Raw genomic sequence first — 16881 nt, 5'->3', positions numbered from 1 at the left:
TTCCTTAATAGAATAGATAGATGATGTTTCCTTTCCATACAATATTGCAATGATGTCTAGGTCATCTAAATCTACCAAGGTCAAGGGAATTATCAAATTATTTTTCATGAGAGAATGAATGTTTTACTGACCTCGTACTACCATAGGATAAATATGTAGATTGGACATGGATAAGGATATTATCAAGCTACTTATGTGAGTCCATCCTTTTGAATTGGATTCATGAGTACAATAAAAAAAGTATATATAGACTCGGTAATTTTTAAAGTAGATACAACAATGAGAAAGAATAACATTGCTACTAAATTAACAAGATGAAGGTTTTGATTGTTCCATATTTACATATTTTCACAACAAAACGTAGCTAGTTTAAAAGTCTTATTACACAAAACTTTGAAGAATATTTAAGAAAAATCTTAAAGTATGAAATATCATTTTTGTGTGGCATCCACATGTGTGTGGGTGCATGTCTGATCACAGATGCAGTTGTGATTGCAAATATGAGTACATAAAGATTAAATTAGGAGTGATATATTCAAAAAACAACTACAGTTAAGATTAAAGTTTATATTCAATATACAATATACCACTACAAATGTAATTACATTAATGAACACACACACACACACTCGTGCGCACGTGCATGCACATATAGACACACACGCATGCACACGCATGCGCGCACACACACACACACACCCCCCACACACATGTGCGTGCTTGGAGCACATATGTATATGCTAGATGTATGTGGGGTAGGCTTTTATTCCATATCTAGTTGGATTGACTCCTATATGTATATTTTTATCAAATGCTCATGCTCAACACATAAAATAAAATAGCTATCGAGTCATTTGCAATGGTACATTCATATTTAGTGCAATCTCTCCATCTATACTTACAAAATATCTTTTGAAAAATCCCTCAAGAATAAAAGAAAATGGTCTAATCAATGAGGCATTCTTTCTTTTGGATGTGGAAATATCTTGACATATTGCATGTGTAGCAACTTTAAAGGGTGCAAAGGCTTAGCTCTCAACTGTTATTCCTTTGGAAACATGTTTAAAAGAATGTCACTCTTTCATCATTATCAATTATTAGTCTTTTAATATTTTCAGCTTTTCAAGAAAAAGCATGCGTGGCATCTTTTAAAGAGTGTGAAATAATGTGACCTCTCCTCGAAACTAAAGGGCACATTTTTAAAACGCATGCCACGTCCTCACCATTATTGATTAGTTGTCTTTTCACCTCTACTATATGATTTGACCTACTAATATTTATCATCAATATGAATCGATTCAAATTTTTGGATTGCAAAATGTTCATTCCTTTGATTTCCCTCACTAGCATGACTATAAGATTTTTGATACATATTTACAATGCTATGCCTAGAATAATGTTCCAAGTCCCATTCATTGCCAACAAGACTAGCCTAGATGAATCCAGTCTCTTATCATTTTCCCACATAAGCACAACATAGATAGCTAAAGTGTTTTCCCTTGATTTGACCAGATGACTATAGAGGATCTAGAAAATGATGATCAAAATATAATTTAATCATGTTTTTCTTAAAGTATACCTGCTAATGTCACCCAAACTTCTGTAGTTGATTTTGTAAGTTTTAAATACTTTAAAAGAAATCTTTTTTAATTTTTGGGATCTCACATCCACCACTCTATTTATTCAACAAATTTACTATTCCTTCTATTACATCGATATAAAAGCTTTTTAATTGGGCCACATGATTTTGATTCTTTTTTTGTTGATCTCACCCATGGCTTGCTGCATTTTTCATATGCCTTTGGGCTTCTAATAATTTGTAGGGAATTCTAATACAACTGATTCATCCTTATTCTGACTCCTTGTGGTGCCACTTAGAACCCAGATTTGTTAGACCTTATCAATCTTTCTTTAGGGAGCTTCAAATTCTAGGCTTTGGCTCTCCTATAAGGATGCTTTCGATATGTGTTCAAGTATGTCTAACAATAATCAAAGTTGCTCTAATTTATATTGCTTATTGCTTGCTACAACATGCATGAAGCTATACAACATGCATGAAGCTATGTACTTGCTCTCCAACTCCACGTGACTTGGCTCCTTGAGTTGCAATCTAGGGTGGCTTTGTTAATTGAGAGTGGGATATATAATATCTAGTTCTTTTGAAAGCATGTCATCTTCTCTTGCTCTCCAAGTCCACTTAATTGACTTGGCTCCTTGATTTGCAATCTAGGGTGATTTTTTCATTGAGAGTCGAATATCTATTTCTTTGACAACATGGCACCCTCTCTCTCTCTCTCTCTCTCTCTCTCTCTCTCTCTCTCTCTCTCTCTCTCTCTCTCTCTCTCTCTCTCTCTCTCTCTCTCTCTCTCTCTCTCTCTCTCTCTCTCTCTCTCTCTCTCTCTCTCTCTCACACACACACACACACACATTCCACGTATGTACTCTAGCTGGACTCTAGAGTCTCAGAGTCCACAATCTAGGCTGGACAATCTTCCACGTGCCCTACAAAGTTAGTATGAATTTACCGGGGGATTATCAAAAGATTGTGCATGTGATAGCCCCATGGTTCAGATGCATTGATGGTCGTCGAAACATGGGAAATTAATACTCCATATGTATTTTATGGGCACTGAAACACAGTTGATTGCCTGTCAATGTCCTGCACGCTGTAAAAAAGTCCTCCCATGTACTAAACACCAAATTCATTGTTTTTTGTCATGGTCAACATGCCTTTCGCAAATTGTTCAAAGTGGGGTGTCTACCAATTCCAAGTACTCATAGACAAAAATTGTAAGTCTCTAACTATATTGCCTTTAATTACAACCAAACAAAAGCACACATACCCTGTATGAGCAAAAGAAGATGAAGCTAGTTCAATGACATAGTCAAAACTTACCCCATGTTGAGTGCTAAAGAAATTGCAAGTACACATGTTGCCATGTTTCCACACAAGAAGTACACTTTTGATGCTATTATTAGGATAGTTTACAAGATTACCGCAGCTTCAAGGGAGGATAGACAAAAATCTCCATTGCTTCCTTCGCTTTTGCCACCAGTCTAATTTTAGCATACGCATGGCTCACCACAAGCAAGAACTTTGCCCATAGACCCACAAAATCAAGAGAAAATCAAGAGAAAATATGCAAAAGGAGCCTCTTTGCTCAACTGCAAGTCTTGTGTGCAAGAAATATTGAAGACTCTCCCAACACCCATGTGTTTATTGTGGGTGCTTAACATTTTCTTGCAAACTAAAGGAATGAATTTTGAATACCAAAACATTCTTGCAATAGCATGATATTGACATCAACATGTTAGAGCTATATATAGCTTGCCCTAACTCAGCCTAGTCCGCAACTATATATATGCCTATGATCTATGAATAGAATCACTTCCTTGGGAGTAACTCTTGTGCCTGTCTCTCTCCTCTTTCTCTTTCTCTCAACACAACAAGTTGTGTCCATCTCTCTCCTCTTTCTCTTCCTCTCAACATGGTATCAGAGCGTGACTACGCTCTAGCGTGACTGTGAGGAGAAAGCGACATGATTTTTGTCAATCTGACAATGCAATCATAAACAGAATGTTCTTTTGGATTGCTTTGACTACTTGATCGCTAGGTTTTGAGTTATCAAATCTGCATCACAAATCAGCGTTGTGATCATGATTGATGAAAATGGCCCATGTTGGCTTATTCAAAGCGTATGCATCGGTTATTTTGACTGGTTGGATCATTATATTCCGATTTCAAGTAAGAAAGTTATGCTTATTTCTTTTGGCTGCCTACTGTCAAAATAAACTGATAGAAGAGTGTTTAGAGAGAAAGATGAACACCCATAACCAAAGAGGACTTGATCTAGGACATGAGGATGGAAAAGGTTCATACTTTTATAGAATCAACAATAATTGAAGCAAAAGCAATGAAAAAGTTTCTGATATGGTGTCGGCGTCCCGCTTTCAGTATCCACCAGTTAATCACACCATCTTGCACTTAGTATTTGCATTCCCTTGTATTTGACACACTAGCATATCATGCTTTCAGGTTCCCACATGAAGCAATAAGATGCTCAATCACATAAAGAAAGCTTCTTTAGCTATAGGACTCAACAAAAATTTAGATGAAGAGGAGACGCAACACCCACCAGTCATATCCATAAAAACCAAGAGCACAGGATCGTTGTTGTAAGCGTAGTCAATCTTTAGGGATGAAGATCTTATCTAATCGATGCCAAGTAGAGTCTCAAATTTCAATCTTGTCGTTAAGAGTAAGGCAGCCCCATCCACATGCTTTTGTAGTGATAATTATATACGTTCAATAGACCAGAAAGATGATTGAGAAAATCACTTGGACAAAAGATTATCTACCATATGAAAGTAATTGTTTATTTCTATTAGGTCATCAGTGAAAACAAGAGTTTAGCACTTCAGCACTTGTGGTTTCATATTGCTTTTGCAAAAGTAAAAACCAATGATGCTTCACATATATTAAGCTAATTTTATTTAGTGCATCCTTTACTAACCAGCTTCTTATTTAGTGCATCGCTTGCTGAGTCTTTGAGTAAGTGCTTTGCTACTCAACATTCATAGAACTTCCTTCAACCAAAGAGCTCTGTCAATATCTATCCTCAGGTACCTCTCAAAACTTGATTGTTTTTTAGCAACTACTATGACATACATCTATGTGTTGGAGCTTTTCTTTGCCTGTTGGTATAGAGATAAACCAACTTTCTTTAATGTTGTACATGATTGGGAACCATGATATCATCGTAGTTCAGTACAATGCTTTGTTCTTGATATTCCACTTGAAAGGTTATGTTATTTGTATTCCATTACATTCATATGCTTGGTGTTTTATTCACAATGATAATACATGTATTATTATGTTTTGCTAACAAGTTTAGCTGCAGCTTCAAGTTTCCATGAATCTTGGTTAAAGAGACTTGCCAAATATTCTATATCAAGCTTTACTTTCAACATGAGCTGATTGATTCAAAGGACCTTTCAAAATATTTTGTATTGTTTTGAAGGCTAGATTTTCTTCGATTATCTTATCATTTACTCTAGATTTCCTAAATGTTTTATGTTATTTTGAAGGTGAGAGGTACTTTGGATTATCTTATTATTTTGAAAGCATGTTCTCTTTCTTCCACTCAATTGTGTCCTCGTTGTGTCTCCGAGTACATGCAGGTTTGCACAAGTGCCTAGATACAATTAATCCAATGGACTAAATGCACATTGCATACCTACAGGATGAGTACATCTACTTTGTTTTTCATACTCATCTATATTTACAAGTGCATGCAAGGTCTTGCTAAACCAGTGGTTTGTTCCTTCTTTGTCGATTAACTTATTAATGACTTATGGTATGTATTTACTTATTGGTTCACCTTATATCTTCAAGCAAGGCATACTTTTATTTCTCCCTTTATGTGTGGTGAGATATACTTATATGTCTTTCACGATAAACACATATGGTTGACTTATGAAGTACTCGTTTGGTTGTGGCACCTATGGATTACCTATTGCATACTTGTTTGGACGTGGCAAGGTTCAATGTCTTTCAGGTGATAATTTTATGAACACATATGGCTAATTGCTTGAGTACTCATTTGGACGTGGCATATGGCTAACTACTTGAGTACTCGTTTGGACGTGGTACATGGATTATTACTGAGTCGTCATTTGGATGTGACACATATTTATCTGGCTTTCACGATGAACACATATGGATTACTTATTGAGTACTCATTTGGACGTGGTCATATTGCATACTCATTTGAATGTGGCAAGGTTCAATGTCTTTTAGATGAACACATATGGCTAACTTCTTGAGTACTCGTTTGGACATGGCACATATGGATTATTTATTAAGTACTTGTTTGGACATGGCACATATGGATTACTATCAAGTACTTGTTTGGACGTCATCACCGTTCGTGGATGCCCATTCTCTTGGTTACTTCTGGATGTTCTTTGTAATCTCGGATGCTCGTCTTCTCAGTTGTTCGGTACTTCCGGATGCAAAGAGGTTGTTATTTTATTCCCGCTATGATTATGTAAGCTATGTCTAATCCACACCAGCTTGCCTCTTGTCATACGTGTGTGGCTTACGCTCGTTGTATTTTTTGTTGTTCAGTACTTCCAGATGAGAAGAGGTTGTTATTTCATTTTCGCCTATGATTATGTAAGCTATGTCTAATCCATATGATTGAACTTGGTTATAAAGGTTTGAAGAGGTTAAACCAAATTGAACTTGGAGACGACAAGCTCTACTATTTAGATGAAGAGCTCAAACATCAAACTTAAAGATCTCAAGCCCTAATTATGCATCATCACTATGTCATATGAAGAGCTCAAACATCGAACTTGAAGATCTCAAGCCCTAATTATGCATCATCACTATGTCAAACAAGTTGACATTTTCAAGCATATTTTTCCATTTTCCACACATACTTTGCACTGTATCATGCACCAAACATAGCGCCTACACTTTGCACTGTACTATGGACAAGTGCTTGTCTTATGCCTTTGTACTATCCACATGCAATTTGCATTGTATCACCCAACATTACACTGTATCATTCAAACTGGCTCAGGTTTTTCCCTTGTACTCCCTAAGGGCTTTTTCATCCGTAGCTAGAGGGCCTAGTTTGAGTGGGGGTGTTAGAACTATATATAGCTTTTGCTAACTCAACCTAGTCCTCAACTATATATATGCCTATGATCTATGAATAGAATCACTTCCTTGGGAGAAATGCTTGTGTTTGTCTCTCTCTTGTTTCTTTTCCTCTCAACACAACTCTTGTGTCCGTCTCTCTCCTCTTTCTCTTCGTCTCAACACAACCATGTTCTCCTAAAATAAAAAAGGATATGCTCCTTATGTGCAAAACAATTAAAACAAAATAAGGTGCCCCAATTTTCACTATGCATATAAATCTTACCACAAAGAGTCATTACACTTCCATGCTGAATGACAATGAGGCTTGGCTCTAGGGTAGAAGGGAGTGGATTTTTTCTAAAGAATTAGAAACTTGCTCATTAGAATACGAATCATTTCATTGATAAAGTAGATTCCATGGTCGCTCTTGATTTCGAGCGAAAGGCCAAAGCTTGATATAAAATCCTCATATAGGAATTTGGTCGTTGCTTGTGGGTTCACATTCTTGGTAGCATTGGCTTCTACCCACTTCGTGAAATAATCGGTAGCCATGATAATGCATTAAGCTTGTGTCCCTTTTGGCACTAGATTGATTGGTCCTATGAAATCAATGCCCCATTTCCCAAAAGGTTGATTAGTGAGAACTCCTATTAGAGGCATATAATCTTGCTTATGAGGTATGGAAGTCTGTTGGAAAGGCTAACAATGCTTGGTGAATTTGGCCACATCTGCAAAGAGAGTGGGCCACCATAGGCCAACTTATAGCACCTTGCAGGCCATGAACTCTCCTACGAAGTGACATCCTACAGTGCTCGAATGGGCTTATTCCAACACTTCTTTGAACTCATCCTCATGGACACAGAGACAAATTAGTCCATTCTTACCCATTCAATAGATTTGGCTGGCTATCAATTGGTATGGTGCTACATCTATGATACATTTTCAGGGTCTATCATGGTTAAGGGCCTTATCTTGTGGAAACCTGTTGGCCAAGAAATGACCCAACTTATTGATCCCATTATGGGATTAAGTCTACAAGGAATAAGAGGCATCTGAGGGATCATCATCTACACCACTGGGTTCTCCATTCAGGATCCAAGACATATGATCTTCCATGAAATGGGTGCATCCCTTATGGACTACTATGGTGAAGTTGAGTTCTAAGAGGATGAGCATCTATTGTGTGATGCATCTTATCATGTAGGGTTTATTTACTAAGTAAAGGAGTGCTTGGTGGTCCACAAAGAACACAATCTTGTTTGCTAACAAGTAGTGATGGAATTTATTCACAGCATAGACAAACACGAGACCTTCCCTCTCTGTAGTCATGTAGTATATCTCTACATCGTTTAGTTGGCAACTTGCAAAGTATATGGAATAGTCAAAATCATACACTCTTAAGAGGCTATGCCAACACTACTACCATCAGCTCCTTTTATGACGCTTTCTTTTAATGCATATTACTTAGTTTTATGGCCAAGAATCGTTCTGTGGATATTACAGACAAAAAATCATAACGTCTATATTTTTGTCGATATTAGCATCTATATTAGCATTATGTGCTAGATTAGTGTCGATATTTCAGGCAAAAATGCCTCTGGAAAAAACACACAACATCAAAAAAAACATTGATAGTCATCCTTGGTAAACCTTCCAAAATTCAAATCAAATTGAAATTTTTTCACATTGTAACATATATTAGATCAATGTTATTCTCCGTTTCTTAATCAATTGAAGCATCACCAAAATCCTTATTGTGAGATTGTTGATGCTCATCATCTCAATCATCCGTGGTCAAGTCTCGCACATCTTTAGCATGTAGATCAAGATCTCCCAAATCAGTATCTGAGAAATCCTCTGAGGATCTCAAACTATCTTCACTTTCCAAAACTCTGGTAGAAGGGGTACGTGAAGTGCTAGCTTCCAACCGATTTATTTCCTGCTCTTCCATTTCATGCTCTACTTCCACATCTTAAAATACATGTTGGTTTCTAGGTGCAACTTGAATCACAAACCACCACTGGTTGTCCACTTGATCGGGTTGAAAGACCACCTAAAACAAAAATCCATGATATGTTCATTCAATATTTGATGAAGTTGAGCAGCAAATGATATCCATACAAGAAATGCTTACTTGCTCGCAGTGCATGGGTAGCACAAATGTGTCAATAAGGTCATCCCAAATTTTTGTTGAGTCAATGGCAAAAAATCCACTTGGATCCTTCTTGACCGTAGACTGAGCACTGCTACAAATGACTTTGAACCGTTTCACATCAAATATAAATACTTGGAATTTCAAAAAGTTCACTTGCAAAATATCTTGTATGGCTCCAACATAATCCATTTCACCTGTGATGAGATTTGTATCCTTCGCACTAACTCTACTAGGCTTGTGAAAAATTGCCCATGACTCCTCGATCAAATGTGTTGCACCTTACATCAATTTTTTCTACTAACACCAAGTCATAAAAAACAACAACAAAGTCACTCCTTTTTTGGAAAAAGCCCAAAAAATGTGCATTTTGTGAAAATTATAGGGACAAAATATACACTTCATGTCAAACATTTTAAAAAATTAGTACTTTTATGAAAAAAGGCATAAAGTATTACTTAACATTTTACTCTAGAACCTAAAAATGTCTATGATTATCAATTGAAAAAAGTGTTCTCTTCTTTAATTTGAAAAACATGACAACTTACAAAGGAGAAGAAACTGCTTCATTCAACTAAGAGAGTCATTAGAGCTTTTGCATTAAAATATCAATTGTTTTCTATGAAAGTGCCTATATAATTTTAAAAATCTATTTTGCTGCTTTTTCATATTGTTCAACGTGTAGACTAGTTATAGGACTAGCTACCTTAGAGGAGATAATCCACAAAAGCCAATCTAAAGCCCTACCCAAAAATTCCCGATTAGTTCCCGAATGGTGTTAGTCCCTACGGAACCTATCATCGGCATTTATCTCACACATATCAACACCTGTTCCATTCTTTGACAGAGGATAGCTTCACTCTTGTTGAGTCACTTGGTAGTTTTGGTTCTTGATTCAAGACAGTTGCACCTTTGTACACATAGAAAAAAATGGTAAGTCTCTAACTATATTGCCTTTAAATACAATGAAACAATAGCACACATACCATGTATGGGCAAAAGAAGATGAAGCTAGTTGAATGACATTGTCAAAAATTGTACACCATGTTGAGTGCTAAAGAAATTGCAAGTACACATGTTGCCATGTTTCCACACAAGTACACTTTTGAGGCTATTATTAGGATAGTTTACAAGATTACTGCAGCTTCATAGGAGGATAGACAAAAATCTCCATTGCTTCCTTTGCTTTTGCCACCAGTCTAATTTCAACCTATGTATGGCTCACCACAAGCAACAACTTTGCCCATAGACCCATAAAATCAAGAGAAAATCGAACAAAAAAATGCAAAAGCAGCCTCTTTGCTCAACTTCAAGTCTTGTATACAAGAAAGATTGAAGACTCTCCTAACACCCATGTGTCTATTGTGGGTACTTAACATTTTCTTGCAAACTAAAGGAATTAAATTTGAATACCAAAACATTCTTGCAATAGCATGGTATTGACAACAACCAGGTTCTCCTAAAATAAAAAAGCATATGCTCCTTATGTGCAAAACAATTAAAACAAAAAAAGGTGCCCCAATTTTGCACTATGCATATAAATATTCCCACAAAGAAACATTACACTTCCATGAATCCATGCTGAATGACAATGAGGCTTGGCTCTAGGGTAGTAGAGAGTGGATTTTTTATGAACAATTAGGAACTCACTCATTAGAATACGAATCATTTCATTGATAAAGTGGGTTCCACGGTCGCTCTTGATTTTGAGCGAAGGGCCTGAGCGTGATATAAAATCCTCATTCAGGAATTGTGGGTTGGCATTCCAAGTAGCATTGGCTTCTACCCACTTCGTGAAATAATCGATAGCCATGATAATGTATTAGGCTTGTGTCCCTTTTGCCACTAGATTGATTGGTCCTATGACATCTGCAAAGAGAGTGGGCCACCATAGGCCAGCTTATAGCACGTTGCGGGCCATGAACTCTCCTCCGAAGTGACCTCTTGTAGTGCTCGAATGGGCTTCTTCCAACACTTCTTTAAACTAATCCTTGTGGACACAGTGGCAAATTATTCCATCCTTACCCATTCAATAGATTTGGTGGGCTATCAATTGGTATGGTGCTGCATCTTTGATATGTTTTCAGGCCCTATCTTGATTAAGGGCCTTATCTTGTGGAAACCTATTGGCCAAGAAATGACCAACTTATTGATCCCATTATGGGATTAATTCTAACAAGGAATAAGGGGCATCTGGTAGATCATCATTTACACTAGCGGGTTCTCCCTCCATTGAGGATCCAAGACATATGATCTTCCATGAAATGGGTGTGTCCCTTGTGGACTACTATGGTGAAATTCAGTTCTAAGAGGATGAGCATCTCCTCCATGATGCATCTTATCATGTAGGGTTTGTTTACTAAGTAAAGGAGTGCTTGGTGGTCCACAAAGAACACAATCTTGTTTCCTAACAAGTAGTGATGGAATTTATTCAAAGCATATACCACCACGAGACCTTCCCTCTCTATAGTCTTGTACTATATCTCTGCATCGTTTAGTTGGAAACTTGCAAAGTATATGGAATAGTCCAAAACATACACTCTTGGTTGTGCCAACACTACTACTATTAGGTCCTTTTATGATGCTTTTTTTAAATGAGTATTACTTAGTTTTATGGCCAAGAACTATTTTGTCGATATTACAGACAAAAAATCATAACGTCTATATTTTTGTCGATATTAGCATCTATATTAGTGTCATGTGCTAGATTAGTGTCGATATTTCAGTCGAAAATGCCTCTGGAAAAAACACACAACGTCAAAAAAAACGTTGATAGTCATCCTTGGTAAACCTTCCAAAATTCAAATCAAATTGGAATGTTTTCACATTGTAAAATATATTTGATCAATGTTGTTCTCGATTTATTAATCAATTGAAGCGTCACTAAAATCTTCATTGTGAGAGTGATGCTCATCATCTCAATCATCCGTGATCAAGTCTCGCACATCTTTAGCATGTAGATCGAGGTGTCCCAAATGAGTATCTAAGAACCCTCTGAGGAGCTCAAACTATCTTCACTTTCCAGAACTCTGGCAAAATGGGTACATGAAGTGCTAGCTTCCAACCCATTTATTTCTTGCTCTTCCATTTCATTCTCTACTTCCATATCTTAAAATACATGTTGGTTTCTAGGTGCAACTCAAATCACAAACCACCACTCGTTGTCCACTCAATCGGGTTGAAAGACCGCCTAAAACGAAAATCCATGGTGTTCATAGAATCTTTGATGAAGTTGAGCAGCAAATGATATCCATACAAGAAATGCTTACTTGCTTGCAGTGCATGGGTAGCACAAATGTGTCAATAAGGTCATCCCAAATTTTTGTTGAGTCAATGGCAAAAAGTCCATTTGGATCCTTCCTAACTGTAGCCTAAGCACCGCTACAAATGACTTTGAACCATTTCACATCAAATATAAATACTTGGAATTTCCAAAAGTTCACTTGCAAAATATATTGTATGGTTCCAACATAATGCATTTTGCTTGCAATGAAAGTATCGCTCACGCTAGCTCTACTAGGCTTGTGAAAAATTGCCCATGACTTCTCGATCAAATGTGTTGCACCTTACATCAATTTTCTCTACTAACACTGACTCATAAAAAACGACAACAAAGTCATGCAAATGACAAGTCAACTCCTTTTTTGGGAAAAATCCCAAAAAATGTGCATCTTGTCAAAATTATAGGCACAAAATATACACTTCATGTCAAGCATTTTAAAAAACTAGTACTTTTATGAAAAAAGGCATGTACTACTTACATTTTACTCTAGAACCCAAAAATGTCTATGATTATTAGTTGAAAAAAGTGTTCTCTTCTTTCATTTAAAAAACACACCAAATTAAAATTGAGAAGAAACTGATTCATTCAACTAAGAGAGTCATTAGAGTTTTTGCTTTCAAATATCAATTGTTTTCTGTGAAAGTGCCTATATAATTTTAACTCAATTCCATATACAAGGATTTGTACATCCTACAAATCAACCATGTCCACAAATCGATTTTTTTCTTTTGTCACATTGTTTAAGCACCTCTAGATGATATTCTTGAGAATGGTGTCTGTAAATTGCACCATAAGGGTTATGAGACAAACAATAACCCTAACCTTAAGGGGTCCATGTATATATTCCTATTTTTCTTGGAATACAATTAGTGTATAGTTAGTATCTTGTGTGCACTCCTCTCTCTCCCCCTCTCATTTTCGTTAACATGGTATGAGAGCACCACATCCTCCCAAGCCCTTGCATTCCATCAAGGCACTAAGCCCTCCATGTGCGAGGCATTCTTTGATTCTTGCGTGAGAGATTTTGTTGAGAGAGAGTCCAAGCCCTTGCTTCCATCAATGCACAAGCCCTCTCTGTGAGGCACCTTCATTGTCTATCTAGCTTATCCTCGTAGAGCTCATTCCGCTCTCTACGTTTTGCATCAAAAAGCTTTTGACTCCATCACATGGAGCTCAAGTTATGCTGTTATGAAGTTCCATAGGGTCCTTTCAAAGATTTCATTGTGAGCTTCATTCTCTGACATCCATTTCAGAGTTTTTTGTGAGAGGTTCGGGTTCTCTTATCTACAACTAAAGCCTTTATAGCACTCTATTGGCAAACGCACAGCAAACTTTAGCGCAGACTACCTACTGCAGTAAGGGAGACTTCAAGGCCAGAACAACTCGAAAGAAGCAACAAACTTCTAAAGCGACCTAGAAACTTCAACAAGTGCAGCAACTATGACAACAATGAGCTCCACATCACTTCTACTACAACAAGCAGCCCACTGAACCAAGAAGCTTCAGCCGACGTGTGAGACAGATTGTCCTCCGACCTAGCAAACACTACCTCAAGAGGGACCCCTCAACAAGGCAGTGGACTCAAGCAGCTGATGCCCGTGATGCGAGAAGACTAGCACAACGACCTTCAACAAAGCATAAGCGAACAAAGAAATGGCAGTTCACTAGCAAGCAAACCAACTAGCGGTGAGCCTGATAGCCCCAGTGTAGAACAAGCAGTCCTAGCACTGGACCTTCAATGTCCTCAACAAGCTCTACTCCACAACCGCCTCACATAGACCCCGCATGGAAACAAAATCCAATCGATTTCATTTGGAATCTAAAATATTCCTTCAATTCATATCTCCTCCAGCTTTTGACACGTGGCATGTGCACCACGTTAGCCTTGTTGCCATGTCACATGCTCACCTTATCTCACTGTTGCATGTGGCATGATGTCACAAACTACCATGTCATCGAAGACCCTTAGGTGCCACATCAGCACCGGCACTGCCATGTCAGTAGACCTAGTCCATATGCCACATCATCAGTGACTAGATCAATGCCACATCAGCAGCACCTGCCAGAGCTACCACATCATTAGCCTACCTAGTCAGCATCAGCCTACCCAGTCAGCATGCTATGTGGTAGTTGTGGGGGTTAAAGGTCACTGTGCCTTAACCCCAGTTATGTACAATACTCAAACACATATATAAATGAATGAAAAAGAAGATTAGGGTGGTTCTGCACCCACCAAAACTTGTGGCTCTCTATCTCTCTCTCTCTCCTTCTTCCGTTCTTGCTTCCGTTGAGAGCACTCTCAACTGGTATCAGAGCCCGGGTGATCTAGCTGAGCGTGCGTGAATGCTTGGAAGCTCATCAGCTCTGTGGGAGGAAGGAGAAGCTCTGTAGGAAGCTTTGTGGGTGACTTTACTTGCATCCGAGTGTGCAGAGACCTTGGAGGAACCTTTGGAAAAGTCACTTTGGCTTTACGAAGTGGTTTTGAGAGCCTGTTAAGTGGTTTGAAAGAAAAAGTCGTTTTTTGAGCTTTTCTCTGTTCCGTTCGATGACAGAGAGTCCGTATTGACTTGTAGAGGCAACTATTGCTTGCTTTTGGTGTCCACATTACTTTAGGAGCTTGGAAACACCTTTATTCTTGAATCTGGGATCATTTCATTGGATTTCTGACTCACTGTGTCAGTTTCTGCGTTTTTTGCCCGGGTGTTGGAACTCAAGTTTGGGGCAACCATTTGCAGATCTGTCAGTTCCGGTGGACTCAGGAGGTCCTAAAACTTCTATGTTGCTCATCATTCGCACTCCGGTGGAGTTTACAAATAGCTCTATTTCCAAAAACGTTTTTCAGTCCGTGTGTTGGACCCAGTGATTGAGACCACGGTTTCCAAAACCGTCTGTCCCATTGCATTTCGGACGCCCAAAAACCCCTACCTATCAGTTCTTGCGCGATTTGGTGGAGGATTTTCAAAGTTATAGATCTATGTGTATTCGATTTCGTCTCTCTGTTATGCATTTTTCATTCTAAGGTTTTGAAACCTTAGATTTATGCCACATGGCAGTGGATAAGTGTTGACTCCCATTTCTCACTCATCGGTTGGGATTTTGGAGTTCTGGCAGGAGAGAGATATTTGCAGATTTTCTTGCTGAGTCCGATTATGCAATGGCGCCCATGTTTTGAGGCATCTCAGGTTCTATTTTCAGTAGCGCTCATTACCGTGGGACTATGATTTCTTGAGCATATCTTATGCAGATCACTCTGGTTGCAGTTGAGCAGTGTGCGCTCATTCGTGGTATGCATTGGGTTGCAGTGGATGATTTATAGGCCATTTGGATGCATTGTGGTCCTTATTGGATGCGTTGATAGGCCCAAATTGCCTTGTGAGATGCTATTTTTATGGACGCTTTGCACATGGATGCTATTTTATGCTGAGGGACAGCTTTGACACATTGCAAGTGATGCACTAATAGTGCTATGCTCTCTTGGATGAGATATTATTGATGCATATGCCAGTGGACGGTGTTTATGCTTGAGTCATTTGGCACTTATTGGCATTTTCTTTTGGGCAAGATTTGCTCATATGGATGCATAGTATATGCACATGAGTCAGATGCATCTTTTGATGCTTTGAGCTTTGAGTTTTGGTGATATTTCAGTCTATTGTGGCATACACATTTGGTGCACCTAGTATTTGGTGTGATTCTCTCTTGCAGGTACTAGCATTTGGGATTTTGTTTCATTTGCATCATGGCATCCTCTTCCATGTCTGAAAAGGAGTTTTTCAGCATTAGAAAGTTTGATGGGACAAACTTTTCTTTGTGGAAAGAACAAATAAGGGATGTGCTTATTCAAAAGAAGCAGATTAAACCCTTGGCAGGGATTGAAGCTAAGCCTACAAATATGTCTGAGGATGATTGGAATGAGATGGATGCATTAGCAAAGTCTACTATTAGACTTCATCTTGCAGAGTCAGTTTATTTCACAGTAGTAAATGAGCAGACTACGGAAGATTTGTGGAAGAAACTGTGTGCCACTTATGAGAAGGAAACTGCCTCTAATAAAGTTTACCTCATGAAGAGGTTGTTTGAGTTGCAGATGAAGGAAGGGGTCTCCATTGCTTCACTTAAATGAATTCAATATTATTTTCAGCCAACTTCAGGCTCAGAAAATGAATTTTGATGCGGAGACTAAGGCAATATTTCTCTTATGTTCATTGCCATCCTCATGGGATACCTTCCGTACAGCTGTCTGTAACTCTGCACCTGGTGGAGTACTGAAATTTGATGATGTTGTGGGTAGCTTGTTGGCCGAGGAGATTAGACGGAAGTCTATGGATGGCAACAAGCAAGATGCAGCCTTAAATGTGCAAAGGGGTAGATCACAGTTCAGGGGGAAGTCCCAAAAAAGAGGGAAGTCTCGTAGCAAATCCAGGGCACGGAACATTGAGTGTTACCATTGTGGCAAGAAGGGCCATATGAAAAAGGATTGCTACAAGCTGAAAAGAGAGCAAAAGTATAAGAAAAAGAATGCAAATTGGGGTGCAAATCAAAAGGAAGAGAGTCCAAGGGAGGACAAAGGAAAAGTGAAGATCGAGGAGATCAATGCAGTCACACATGATAGTGACAATGATGTTCTCTTCATGGCTAGTTTATCTGCAGAGTTGCTTACCACCTCAGATGATGCATATTCCCAGGATTGGATTTTGGATTCTGGTGCTTCATTCCATGTTACTCCCCATAGGGAATGGTTCTCCACTTATGATAGTGGAAAGACAGGTTGTGTGCATCTTGGAAATGACTATG

The sequence above is a fragment of the Dipteris shenzhenensis genome, chromosome 6 (assembly GCF_047967505.1).
Source record: "Dipteris shenzhenensis isolate YYH24624 ecotype China chromosome 6, Dip_SZ_1.0, whole genome shotgun sequence".
In the NCBI taxonomy this organism is placed as follows: domain Eukaryota; kingdom Viridiplantae; phylum Streptophyta; class Polypodiopsida; order Gleicheniales; family Dipteridaceae; genus Dipteris; species Dipteris shenzhenensis.
The sequence above is the reverse complement of the archived record's forward strand: the minus strand, read 5'-3'. Positions refer to the sequence as shown.